At 41.1% G+C, this 13807-nt stretch overlaps 1 protein-coding gene and 1 pseudogene across 5 annotated transcripts in view; one reads left to right on the top strand and one right to left on the bottom strand.

Moving 5' to 3' along the window:
* The window catches only part of Csmd1 (CUB and Sushi multiple domains 1), a 1642848-nt gene that overhangs the window by 956471 nt on the left and 672570 nt on the right, over positions 1-13807 (bottom strand). The window lies entirely within an intron of this gene.
* Positions 3160-3279, top strand: Gm25278 (annotated as a pseudogene).

The following is a 13807-nucleotide window of genomic DNA, read 5'->3' on the forward strand; positions in this document are numbered from 1 at the left end:
GTATATTTTGCTTGTTTATGCCAAGCAAACTTCATTATACTCACTCATCTAATACTCATTTCTCACTCTTTAACATAAGATGAGAGAAAACAGGCAAGACATTACTTTTTTTATTTTTGAAGTAGGAACCATGCATTACTTAATTATGGGTTAAACATTTGCTCACTCACGCACAGACCTTGGGTGATTTTCTTGTGTGTCTTAACATTGAGATGCTCCTCATGGACTTTGAAGCCTTAAACATGTAGACAGGGTGACTTTTCTTATGTTTTTGAGATTAGCATTTATCTAAAAATAAAGATTAAAACAGAATGCAACACGTGCATGAATTTACCTGCTTTCCTTCTATTTCTTTGCTTTAGTATGAGGTGCAAGACTCTCAAGCGACACTTTTCCACCAGGGGAAAGTATGTGTTCTTTTGTAGTTCATGCCCCAAGAAGTCTTTTAATGTGTGAAGAATGTCAAAATGGCAAAAGGCCACAAGACAGCAGATTGTCAAACAAGCCCCTGTAAGCAGGTATGGGAATGGGTGAGAGAAACACTTTCTGTTTACATTCTTATAGTCTTTTAGAAAACCATTACTGTTGTGGAGGGTGTTTTATGGGGACTTTCAGGTTTAAGGTCATATTGGGTTGTTTGGTGGGTGAAAGTTCCAGAGATGTGGTGAATCTCTCCCTTCTGTAACATGGTCCAGTAAGAGAATCACGGCACCATCTCCAGTCCTTGCTTTCCTGGGATCATAAACCCTCACGTCTGCCAGGTCTTCCATGTCATACCACCTGCCTTCCCAGCATTCAGCAAAGAACTAACGAATCCAGTAGGCCCCTTTCTTGTCTTCTGTGTGCCACAATTACCAGTGACATGATTTTGTTACACCTCAAGTCGGGTGGCCACAACTCAGAGCCACCTGCATCTTTCCATAACTTTGGAGGTAAAGCTTCGAGGTCATCACTAGAGGGCACTCCTCACGCTAGGTTATGACCTCTGCTTCATGTGAGCCTCTCTCTCTCCTCAGGGACTTTTTCTTCTGATCCTCTTTGTAATTTGCCCCTGTACTTGAGAACTCCCATCCTCAGCACCTGCCAGTAGATCTTCATGATTCCTTAAAAGATTTTCCTTATCCTTGCTCCTAGCCCTTATCCCTGCTCCCAGCCCTTAGCCATACTCTCCACCTTAGCCATGCTCCCATTCCTTAGCCATGCTTTGCACCTTACCCGTGGTGGCAGACCTTAGGAATGCTCCCAGCCCTTAGGAATGATCATTACTTTAGCCCTTCTCACAACCCTAGCCATTACCCTAGCCTTAGGTATGCTCTCAGCATTAGCCTTGTACCCAGGCCTCATCTATTTCCAGATTTTAAAGCTACTTTCTTAAGGATGTCCTTTCTTGATGCCCAATGGTAGTATAACCCACTCCCTCAGGATCTGTCAACACCAAGCCTGCTGTCATTGTTCACATCACATTGACCAGATGTCCTCTACATATGTGCCTCAGACCCTTTTGGTCCCTTGTCTGCGTGGAAAGGGTCTCTGGTCACAGGTGGGCAACGAGTTGGCGGGAATTGACAGACAGACCAGACACAAGGGAGTGTGGATCTGAATGTAATTTGTCAAATCAAGCATCAAACTTTTTATACAGAAGAAAATAGGGAAGTTGGGTGACACACCGGCAAGGTACAAAGAGGTTACTGGATTCTTACACAAAACAGAGGAATACAAACACAGAAGAACTGGCAGGAACCAACTGGGGTAAAACTTAATGTTAACAACTGGGATCAAAAACAGCTCCACCTAAGATACACTTAATCTTAGAAGCCAGGGGCAAGGACTTAGTGCCCTTACCATAGTTCCTACTCTAGTCTATTGTATAGTCCACCTTCCCCCTAGGCCATCGTAAATACTTGTTTGTGTATGGGTGTAACTCAGCTACCTATAGTTCTAAGTATGTATTCTGGTTCCTCTTTAGGTCACAAACTTCCGTCTTACTAGATAATGGTAAATTTCTGTGTAGGGCAGTGACTTAGCTATCCATGCCCAAGGTTGGATCAAGGACTGCCTAGAATCTAATTTAGCTATATGTCAAAAAAATCAATCCTTAGGAGCACTTGTAATAAAGCAATATTAAGGGAAAGCACACAGATCTGTTTACCAACTAAAGCAAGGACATTGGAGCATTCGTTATACAGGATGCCACTATTCCAGGAGACTAAGTTTCCATGAACTTTTTGCCTCGGGACAGCGCCCAGGTTTTCGGGGCCTGTCGCGCTTGTCACTACTGGAGTGGATGTAGCACATATGTACCTATTCACTGTGAGCTTTCTTCCTTCCCAGATACAAATTTCCCAAGGACAACAAAGCTGTCTCTTTGCTCTGTAGTGTGGCGATGGCATCGGCAGTGGCCCATGAGTTTTGTGGCAGGCAGTAAGAGCCTGGTCAGCAAATTCGTCACATCAGAATATAACATGTTTTCAAAGCCCAGAGTCTGTAATCCCACATCAGTATCTATAGTAAGATCATGAAATTATCTTTTGCTATCCAATATTTCATTCACTAGAACATTGTGTATTTGGTATGTCCTTGTGTATAGATAAATGCTCCATTCTGCTATTCAATTATAAATTTCAGAAGTGTAAAACATCACCTATATGATACTCAATTAAACATTCAGAATGAGTGTTCTACTAGTTTTTAAAATCATGCTTTAAATTATGTTATGTGTGTATGTGTGTGTGTGTGTGTATGTATGTATGTATGTGTGTACACACTATGATTTGTGTGTGAGAAAACATATTTGCCATGACTTAACATATGGAGGATAACTTGTTCCTTCTATCTTGAACCCAAGAATCAAATTTTCCTCTCTTATCTCCTCAGCCATCTCACAAGCCTAACAGTGAGCATTTTCATATTCTTTCAATTAAGAGTTAGGTCGTCAGGGCTACAGAGATGGATCAGTGGCTGAGCACACATTGCTCTTGCAAAGGACCATGTTTCTGTTCGTAGCATAAAAACAGAGGCTAATAACTATACACAATGCTGGTTACATGGGGATCTAATGTCCTCTTCTGGCCTCCACTGGCACTACATGTACATGGTACACTGACACACATGTAGACAAAACATGATACACATAAAACTTAAAAAAAATACATACACTGTACTTTGAAGCATTGCAGGTGTGGTCGTTGTGTCACATGTGTATCAGTGGAGAAGGGAGAGGCTATGTCTACACTCAGTATTCTGACCTATTAACATCTGAATGACTAGTAGTCAAGAATTTCCTGGAAATAAAAAAGTGAGTCTGAGATGACTACTATTTTGGTGCCAGGGGGCATAGACATGGAGTTAGCCTGAGACAATCACCAGTGGGACACTGCTCAGGGCTATGAGGCAGAAAATGCCTGAGATGATCCCTTCACTGTACTGGACACTCAGAGATTCCTGGCATCTCTAAGAGGAGCAAGTGAGTGATGGAGAAATGAAAGAGAAACAGGCAGATGTGGGCACTTATGAAGAGAGGCACAACCAGAGACTTGAGGGTAGTGAGGAATAGCCTGATGTGAGTAGCTGGTGATGCCACCTGGGATAATGGTGGGGTCCCAGTCTGTGGTACCACTAGAGGCAACATCTGGTCCATGATCCTGAAGCACTAGGGGTCTGCTACCACCAAAGGCTGGGTGGACATTCTGGTCTGATCTGTTGCCTGGGAACATGTGGATGTCAGAGGGCTGTGCGGATCTGGTCCCACTCCTCACTTGGGCATTGTGGGAGAGCTGGACCTGGAAGCGTGACAGCAGGAAAGCCAAACTTCCCTACAGTGAATTGCAGTCCTCAATGGTCAGCCCTGAAATTGAGGGAATTGCTGGTGAGCACCCCCACCTCAGAACAAAAACATGGAGAGCTGGTCCTATCACTCATATCCCTTGATGTGGCATGGGCAAGGGAGAGATTCCCTTCTCCCTCTTCCCCTTCCCACCTGAAGCATGTATGAGACATGTCCTACAGTCATGATAGCTGGAGAGCTGGCCCCACAATTTGTCTGCCATCAGTGACATGGGCAATGCACAGATGTATACCACCTCACCCCTTGCCATCTATTGCAGGCGGGAGAGATGGCTCCCAAGTCATCACAGCAGAAGAGCTTCCCTGGCTCCTCATCTGTTGCTGCACAGTAGAGCTTGCCATATATATGAGGGTTGAGGGTGAGCCACCCCAAGGGTGTGAGTACAGGAGAGTCAGTCCTGATCTGTGGTGACATCAGCAAGGAAGAGATTCCTCCTCCAGTTTTCCCTTGCCACTAGTGGCAGGCTGAAAGGAGAATTGGCCTCATGGGGTCATGAAAGCAGGAGAATAGGGCTTACACCTCACCTGGACAGTACAGTAGAGCTGACCCTGATGGTAGGGAGGGAGGTGAGCTAGCTCCAAAGGCATGAGAGCAGGAAAGCTGGCAGGCTGATCAGCTTAGAGAACTATCAGGCTCAGATCTAGGGCTTTGAATCAGCCCAACCCAAACATCTACCCCATCAACGAACTACTAGAGTGCATAAAGGGGCTGGTCCTACAGCTCCAAAGCTACAGGATCTCCATGACACGGGGCAACAGCAGCATATCGGAGAGTAGTCCCAGTAAGATTCCTATAGCAATAGAGTAGCTGAAGTCAGAGGTATCAGGCCAACCCATCATTGCAATGAACATTTGTAAGCAGGGAAGTGTGAACAAAGTGTTTACTGTGGGACACACTACTGCTTCTACAATGAAATTTATTTTTCATTGTTGGTAGAGAGGCTGGAAGGGTGGAGGGCAGGTATGAGGGGTGGCAGAAATGAGTAGAATTGAGGTCCATGATGTGAAATTCACAAAAAACCAGTAAGAAGTTTTAAAAGTAGTAAATACAACTTTAAAAAGAATCAAGTGCTTCTATTCAGTTGGTTACCGAAGGACATGCACTTATTAATATATTCAGTACCTAATAGAACAAGGTGAGAGTTAGTTACATAGTAATATACTCATTGCACAGACAAAGAGATAAACCCCAGTAGACACAGATAGGTGACCAGGATGGTATAAATAATAGACAACACATTGTGCATGTGTTATCCAAGGCCTATTATTCTGACAAAATGAATAAATGATTTATTTAATGTATCATAATTGGTACATAATTTAAATTATGCTCAAAATAAATAAAATAGTTAGTGTGTTCATATGTGTGAATCATTTGAATACTTGCTGAGTTAGGTTGAATAATGGAGCACAGACCAAAAAATAAGCCCTTAATAGTCAGTGTACTTACATCTAAAAACTGGTTGAAATCTTTCCATCTATGATCGCAAAAATGTTCATAATTTTCTTCCTAAATACTATGCATTATTAATAGAAAATTCAGTGGCTACTCTAAGACTTTATAAATATAGAAATGAAGTAAACTTAAAAGCTACTGGGATATACTGTAGGCTTTAACAGTTTTTTCACTTAATCTTACTTCTCATACTTGAGCGGTTAATTTTTCCACAGCCACTGAAAACTTTGTATCATTAATAATAATAACAGGTTCTTTAGTGGTATGGTTTTAAGCTGGTACTAAATTTAATATCATATTATTCCTTGAGCCTTCTATTTTCTGTTTAGAAAATGTTTGCTTAGCTTTGTTCTTTCCAGTACCATCCATAGTTTTCGGCCTTCCACACACTGCAGAGCAGGTGCTGTCTGACTTGTCAGTCAGTCCTTATCCTCAGTTGGACTTACTGACAATGGAGATTTGTCTCGTCTTCAGAAAGGGTTATAATCGACACAAATACTGATATGTGTGAATGGTACCTAGTAGAAGCCAGCTGTGAACTGAAGATATATATGTGTGTGTGTGTGTGTGTGTGTGTGTGTGTGTGAGAGTGTGTGTGTATGTATGTATATATATATATGTGTGTGTGTGTGTATGTGTGTGTATGTATATATATATATGTGTGTGTGTGTGTATGTATATATGTGTGTGTGTGTGTGTGTGTGTGTGTGTGTGTGTGTGTGTGTGTGTGTGTATGTAAAGATGAGATTAGCTCTTCCTCAACCTGCAGACCCTTCAATGGCAAAGCTGATGACCAAGTCAGTATTTTCAGGTGAGGTCTGCAAGCCCAACAGAGGAGAGGTTGCCAGTTCTGAATCACAGCAAATGTTCTTGGGCCAGCCACTGCCTCAGATCATCTATAAAATTGTTCTTGCGTAACAGGATTGCCTGACCAAGAACAGCACCCAGTCCATCTAGAGGTGGATGTGGGAGGAGCCAATTCTAAGTACCTGCATTTTACCAGTCCATAAGAATAAGTCCCTTCTTCCTTTGCTTACACTTCCCTCTCCTAACTATCTCTCCATTTTATCCGACTTCCTTCATTCTGTGTCCCATTCTTTCCCTTCTTACCTCTTTCCGTTTTATATGACTTCCTTTGTTTTGTGTCCCATCCTTTCCCCTGAGCTTCTCTTGCTTCCTACCATTTCTTTTCTCTTTTCCGACTTCTCTTTTTGTGTTTCATTCTCTCTTTCCTCTTTCTTCACTGTTATTCCTCTTACCTTTGTTTCTTTACTTCCATCCATTGTCGTACGACTTCTGCTGGTTTTCTTCCTCTCTTTCCCTCACTAATTCCCCCTCTCTCTTCTTTTTTCCTCTCCTCCTTCAATTTCTTCTCTCCTATAACCTCTTCATGCCTGTCTAATATCTTTAAATTACAAAGCTACCCACAAATCACCTTAGGGTCAAGTCCTTGCTGTGTGGTGTCAAAGAATGGAGAGCACACGTTTCTTTCTTATAACACAAACTTCTGAATGTCTCAGAATTTTCACTTCAATATTTGTTATTTTGATCTTCAACTTTTTTGATTTTAGAATTCAGCCACATTATAAATATGTATCCTGTGAATGTTGCATAATGTATTAAAATAATTCACTTGGCTTTCTCCATCTTAAAAAAAAAATCTGCGTGAGGCTATGATTCTAAGTGAACTTTCTTGAGTTGAAGGGCATTTAATCACCACATCTCACTCTACTATATGAAAATTTCTCAAAACTGCAGGGGCGAATATGTAAAAGTAAGTTCCAAGTTCAGAATCTATGTTGACATGAAGATGAGAGGTCTCCCATCAATTACTACTGTTCCTAGGAATCTCATCCCACGCAATGGCTTTAGCAGATACAGCAAACCCACTGGCACCAAGAAAAACGAGCCTATCTTAACTATCTCCATCAGGAAATAGATGATCTTAATCGCTACCATCAGGCCAAAGGTCCCATGTAACCCAGGACTAGATTGAAAGAAAGCTGCCATTTCTACAGTCTTTCTTTCCTCATTTTGTCTAGAGGGAAAATTCTTGGACAAGGGCTATAGAGGAACAGGATATTGAAGTTCACTCAGATTCTTTGTTCCATAAAGTTTTCTGTACTCAAGCATAATTTTCTTATTCATAAGACAAGGAAGAGACAGGAAGAGCAGAGAAGTGGTGGTGATGTCTAGATGCACCTGCAGATCAAAATTGTGTGGCTCTGTCTCCCTAGGTTTATTAAAGCTCATTGTTCTATGCACTGACACCGAACTACACAGTTGGGAAATGAAACCAGCTAATCTTCTGCATCTCAGCCTCGGGAACAATGGCCTGCATTTTAACAGAGTCAGTAACATTCATATGGAAAGCATAGACTTTAGCCCTGCTCTTTTCTTTTTTTTCTCTTTGACATTAACATTGTAACAATAAACACTGGCTCATGTGCAGATGGATAGATAGTTAATAGAGGTACTTTAAGAAGTATTTTTTTTATTTCATATAGGTGGCTCACTTTTCCTACAGATTCTTTAAAGTCCCTGTTTTTGCATCTTGCCTACATAGCCTAACTTGCTACTTAGCTGAAGCTTCTGCGTCGGTGGTTTTTAGAAACTACTTTCCTTACCCAAGTGCATGTTTAGCCCCCAAACTTACATATTGAAACCTTTTCCCCAACATAGCACTATTAGGCATTGATTTGATTAGAGTTGATTTGAGCATGTGGCACATACCATAATGAATGTGATAGATATCACAGAGGCCAAGAGAAATGATGCCCCTTTGATCGTGTAAAGATACATCAAAAGACCATATAAACCCAAAGACATGTCTCTCATGGACACAGATCTGTTGCAATCCTAATCCTGGACTTCCCCCTTCCAAGATGGAGAGAAATCACTATTCAGATATTGGGAGATGACTTTGTCAGTAGAGCGTTTGCTTTGTACATGTGAAAATCAGACAGAACTATAGAACCCATAGGTAAAGGTTGGAAACAGTGACACATGTTCTTGATCCCAGTGTTTTAAAGAGATAGGCAGATCTCTGGGGCTTGTTGGCTAGATGAGCTAAATGATTAGCTTCTGATACAGCAAGAGACACTGTCCCAAAATTAAGGCTGACAGAACCCGAGGAAAGCTACCAAAAATTGACCTTTGCCATGCCTTATCTATGTCATGGACCTGTATATAGCCCTGAGGAGGCTAAAAGTACCTTAAGGTGGGGGTCACTCAGTGAATTTTACTAACTCTTATAACGAGGAATTATTTGCACAAAGATACTAGAGAAATTCATCATGATCAACCATCAGATTCCTCTCTAACTCCATTCTCCACACTTGCACGAGAGAGTCATCCTTATTTTCCCTGCTCCATTGGTCATCTGGTGGCCTAATCATAGCTGGGCTTATGTACTTATGTATCATGGGATCACTATCATGGATGCAGTATTGATTTGTTAAATAAACAACCACATACACACATACATACATACATACATACATACATACATACATACATAATGGTATTCTCACAAGACACCATTGTGTAGTGACCTTATGGCTGGATTGATTCACATAAGCATAAAATATATGCTATTATTATAATGATAAAATCACCATGCTATGCCTTTCTGGAAGCTGATTCCTCCATTAAGTGAAGTATGACTTCAATGCCAATGTACCGAACCTCCTCCTTTTATCCTGAAGTGATCCAAAGTAGTAAAGGCTGCTTCCTTGAGTCATTACAAATTAGTGCTTGGATGTTAAGCATCATCTCAGAGACACAGTTTCTTTTTATAGAGAATAGTAGGAGGTACTAAATCACGCAGCAACACTTTCTGGATGGCAAGCTCTTGGGCCCTGATGCTCCATCTACTATCTCCTCCATCTACTAGCACCTAGGTGAGAGCAAGAACCCCTTGAGCTGCCTGCAGGACAGTCATTTCACTCAATGTCCACTCCCCCCATACCCACACACAAATAATCCTGAGAGAAGGGGCTGCATGGTCACCTACCTGTCTTATAGAAGCTTAAACAGTGATATGGAGTCATCTGTCCATGGCCAGTGTAGTCAGTCAGTGACAGTAAAAGTGCCCCAGCTTTTATACCTGACGGTGATGCAATACTATATTCAATAAATTTGAAGACAAGGGGCGTTGACACAGGCATCTTAATTTGTAGAGAACATACTGAGCCTGTTACACAGAGGTTGCTTATGCAAAAGATCACTTGAATGTGGATAGATAGTGATGGTGGAGGATAATTCTACTATGGGAGCCTTTAAGGATTGTCACAGGGAGGTAAAGGGCCCACTACTACATATAAGGACAAAATACTTTCAGTATTGCCTCCACACTTTAGCAGTGTATTGCCATCTTAAGAGACTGTAAACCTTGTATAATTAAGACCAAGAATTATAATGATATTTGGCCTACATCTCAAGATGTTTGTAAAAACCATCCCTGAGACCCTGGAGGATAAATTGGAGTGCCAGTCGTACAGACATCAGCATCCTCATCTTCTTGACCACAGGTAAGATTTTCACTTAAGCCACAGGCTACAGAAATGGAGTCAGGACTTTATTGTCTCAGATCACTGTCTCCTTTGTCCTAGCACGGCTTCTTTAGTTTTCTGTTTAATTATAGTAATGTCACTGACATGTCAATGTCCCAAGCTTGTGAGTTGTCAGGGAGGTCAGGGTGATCCAAGCCACACAATGACTACTCTAATACAATATATTCATGACCTTTCTCAAGTAACAAAGGCAGGAACCCACCATTGTCATTAACTCAGTGGCATGCCTTGGGAACAGTGGAATTCCTGGAAGCATGCTCAGAAGTGCTGTCTACTCAAGAGGTCCTGTGACAGTCTGGCAGCCTCTTACCTGGGGATCTGATAATTGCTTTGACCATTAAGATCTTGAGCATCTGAAGTCTTTAAGCAGCTGCTCTTTTACTGTAAAAGAAACTCTTATGTCCTGGCCATTTCCCATCAAATCAACAACAACACTTGGCAACCCCCCGACACACACACCTTTCTGTTCTTTACCCATGAGTATCTACTTTTGTACATACATGCACAGTTCAGATAATATCCTTAAGAGATGATGTGATGACTAAGACTGTGAGTCAGAACCTGGAAGCGGTTCCACTGATCTACAGAGAAGCATCTGCCTCCTTGTCTTCTGAATGCTTTTAGAGCAGAAAGCTGCTGCTAAATCTGAAAAGAGCAGGGACAGCTCACATCCAGAGAGTCCTAAAAAGCCACCCTTATGGATGTCCATGTTGGATCTCCTGATATATTCCAGATTTATCAACAAATAAAAATATAAGGAATCCAACTTAAGAGGACTTTTCTTATAATGAAAATGAAATAAATATTTTATTTATAGTGAAAATGAAATATTCATTTCTTATAATGAGAAAATATATGGTCTGTTTTCATCTAATATGTGTGTTTCAGTATATTTCTGACATATAGAATGGTATATTATTGTGGTGATATAAATAAAATTATATGTACTAAGTTCTGACATCTGTGCTTTCTAGCCATTCTTTCTGCCTGTTTATTTTTCTTGACATAGTATGCTGGTAGGAACAGATTGTATTTATTACTATTGCCACCTTCTGCCTTTGTCAAACCATTCCTGGAATCCATAATTCATACCACAAACAACTTCTTTTCTAATAAAGCCTTGGTTGTAATCTATTTCAATATTATTAAGGACTTTTTATTGCACTTCAAATTCTATACCTTGAGTGTGGGGGCAGCACCCTGGATAATCTCATCCCACTCTGTTCCCATTGGCTTTTGTCAGCACCTTGTACCTCCCTGTCTTTGTTACTTCTTATCCTTGGATACCAATTCCTCATGGAAGTTCTCTTCTAATTGTTAATTACTGGTTGCCTCATGTCCACAATGCATTTCTACACTTTGAACTAAGTCTATCCATCTGCAAGGTAACTTCATGCCCTTATGATTTTGTTGTTGTTGTTGATGTTGTTGTTTTTCAAGACAGGGTTTCTCTGTGCAGTCCTGGATGTCCTGAAGTTCACTCTGTAGACCAGGCTGGTCTCAAACTCAGAAATCCACCTGCCTCTGCCTCTGCCTCTGCCCCCCAAGTGCCTCCAAGTTAAAGGCGTGCACCACCACTGCCCAGCTCGCCCTTATGATTTATCTATAGGACCTGTTCCTCATCAGTGTTGGACCTCTGTCTCCCTATCGCTCAAATAAGTTCTGCTCAATAGGTGGCACAGAGAAGAACCACAACAAAAGCTCTAAAACATGTTTTCAGAGCTCAAGTGGGCAGAAACCATTCAATGCTCAAACTCTTCCAATAATGGTGGTCTTACTCTCACCCAGGTGAAAAATGGAGTTGAGAGATATTTAATGAAAAGCAAAGAGAGAAAGAAAGAGCAAGAGCACAGAAATAGAGAGGCCATCCATCAAAAACTGCTACATGGTCCACCACCAACTGACAAGATACCACTTAAGCTGTCAAAGAATTTCAGTGCCAAATAGGTTTATGAAGCAAATGAGACAAATTAATTTGCCCCTTATTTTTATACCTTCTGCCTATCTCAACTGAAAAGATAAATTAACTTGTATAACCAGGCATAATTTTTTGCATCACTGTGAATTCTCAGAACTCACTAAGAACCATATAGGTCTTCATTAGCATAAGACTCCCAAATTAGACAACTGTCTCCAAGTGATAGATTAAAAATACATATTAGCATGAAAGAATTGTGATTTTTTTTCAAGGAAATTGGATAAGAAAATTGTCAGCCTTCATAAGTGCCATCATGTAAGAATGCTTTAGGGCAAAGGGCAGAAGATTCATAATATGTAATTAGGAATGATCAGTAAACATGAAATTGCAACCTCCCTAGTAATCAAAGAGCTGTAATTAAACAAGGGAACCTCCCTCCACAAATGAGCAGAGAATAGAGTCTACCATAATGCAACAGGGCAATAGCCAAAAGCATAATTTAATATGCATTTATTTTTCTTAGTTTGTGTGCATGTAATATGCATGTGTGTGTGATTTACCAGGACTAATTCCAGAAGAGGACATCCAGTGTCCTATCAGTCAGTATCATATCCCCTTGCAGCAAGTTCTTTCATTGTACCTGGAACTAGGCTGACAGACAGAACTTCCCAGGGACCCTCCTGTTTCTAACCCGCATGTATGTGAACTTGCCTCTTCCAGCTTAGGTCTTCATGCTGATCCATCAAGCCATCTGCCCACACCCCATATTAGTACACATTTTTGGTCAGTACTCTGAAAGTGTATCAACTATAGTTCCCCTTCGTTTTAATAAATTGTCTTAAGGAAAGAACTTGGAATTAATTTCACAGGTGAAGACCATTCAGACAGCTGCCAGATCTTGTGGAGTTTGGGAGCTTTTGAAAAATAATGTGGACTATGTCATCCAGGACTGTCAGTGGGAGCATCCTTCTCTCTCAATGAATAAATGGCCATTTATTCCCTCTTGGAGATCCATGTAAGAAACCTTCATAGTTTAGAATACTAGTCTGCTCTAGTCTACCAGATTGCTTCATATGTATATGTATGTATACATATAATATTCAAAAATATCATAGTCATCAAAGTTGATGCTTGGAAAGTTTTCAACATATGAAAATGATCACTACATTATGGATAGAGTCAGGATAATATAATGTATCTGTAGTAAGGCCATTAATATGCTAAACTATGAAATAAGAGTGAAGTAGGCCAGGAGAGGTTTTCTAGGTGTGATGGTTTGAATGAAAAGGCCTCCCATAGACACATATATTTGAACAGTTGGTCCCCAGTTGGTGGACTATTTTAAGGACTAGGAAGTATAGACTTGTTGGAGGAGGTGTGTCCCTCAGAGAGGACCTTGAGGTTTCAAAATGATGCACTACCACCACCACCAACACTACCACCACCTGGACCAGATAAGATGTCAGGTTTCAGCTGCCGCTCCAGCCTATGCCTGCTTCCCACCATGCATCCTACCATGATCATCAGGGACTCAATCTCTGAACCTATAAGGAAGCCACCAATCCAATGCTTTTTTGAAAAGTAAGATGCCTTGGACACAGTGTCCCTCCACAGAAATAGAAAAGTAGTTGAGACACTAGTCATGAAAGGTTAGGGTGTCTATTTGTCTTCTTGTGATATGCTCCCAGGCTAAAATAATGAACATGTCATCCATACACACAGCTTCAGACTTTCTTGGGAGAGCATGAAAGAAGACTTGTTAGTAGTTGGGGAGTCATGTGACCTTTGACCTTTGGGAGAAACAGAGGGGATTCCTAAGCTTCATCTTGCTCACTTCTCTTAGCTGTGTCTAATCATACATGGGAGATGTGCATGACAGATGAGGTAGCTATTTAAGATCTTCAGGAGACTCCTGTAGGGAAGCCTAGGATTCAGACAGTTGGCTCCTTGTTACTGCTTAGTCTTCCTCCCTCCAGAGTGACATGCTCTTCTCTAATAGGCTTCTGGTCAACCAAC

The sequence above is a fragment of the Mus musculus genome, chromosome 8 (genome assembly GCF_000001635.26).
Source record: "Mus musculus strain C57BL/6J chromosome 8, GRCm38.p6 C57BL/6J".
Lineage (NCBI taxonomy): Eukaryota > Metazoa > Chordata > Mammalia > Rodentia > Muridae > Mus > Mus musculus.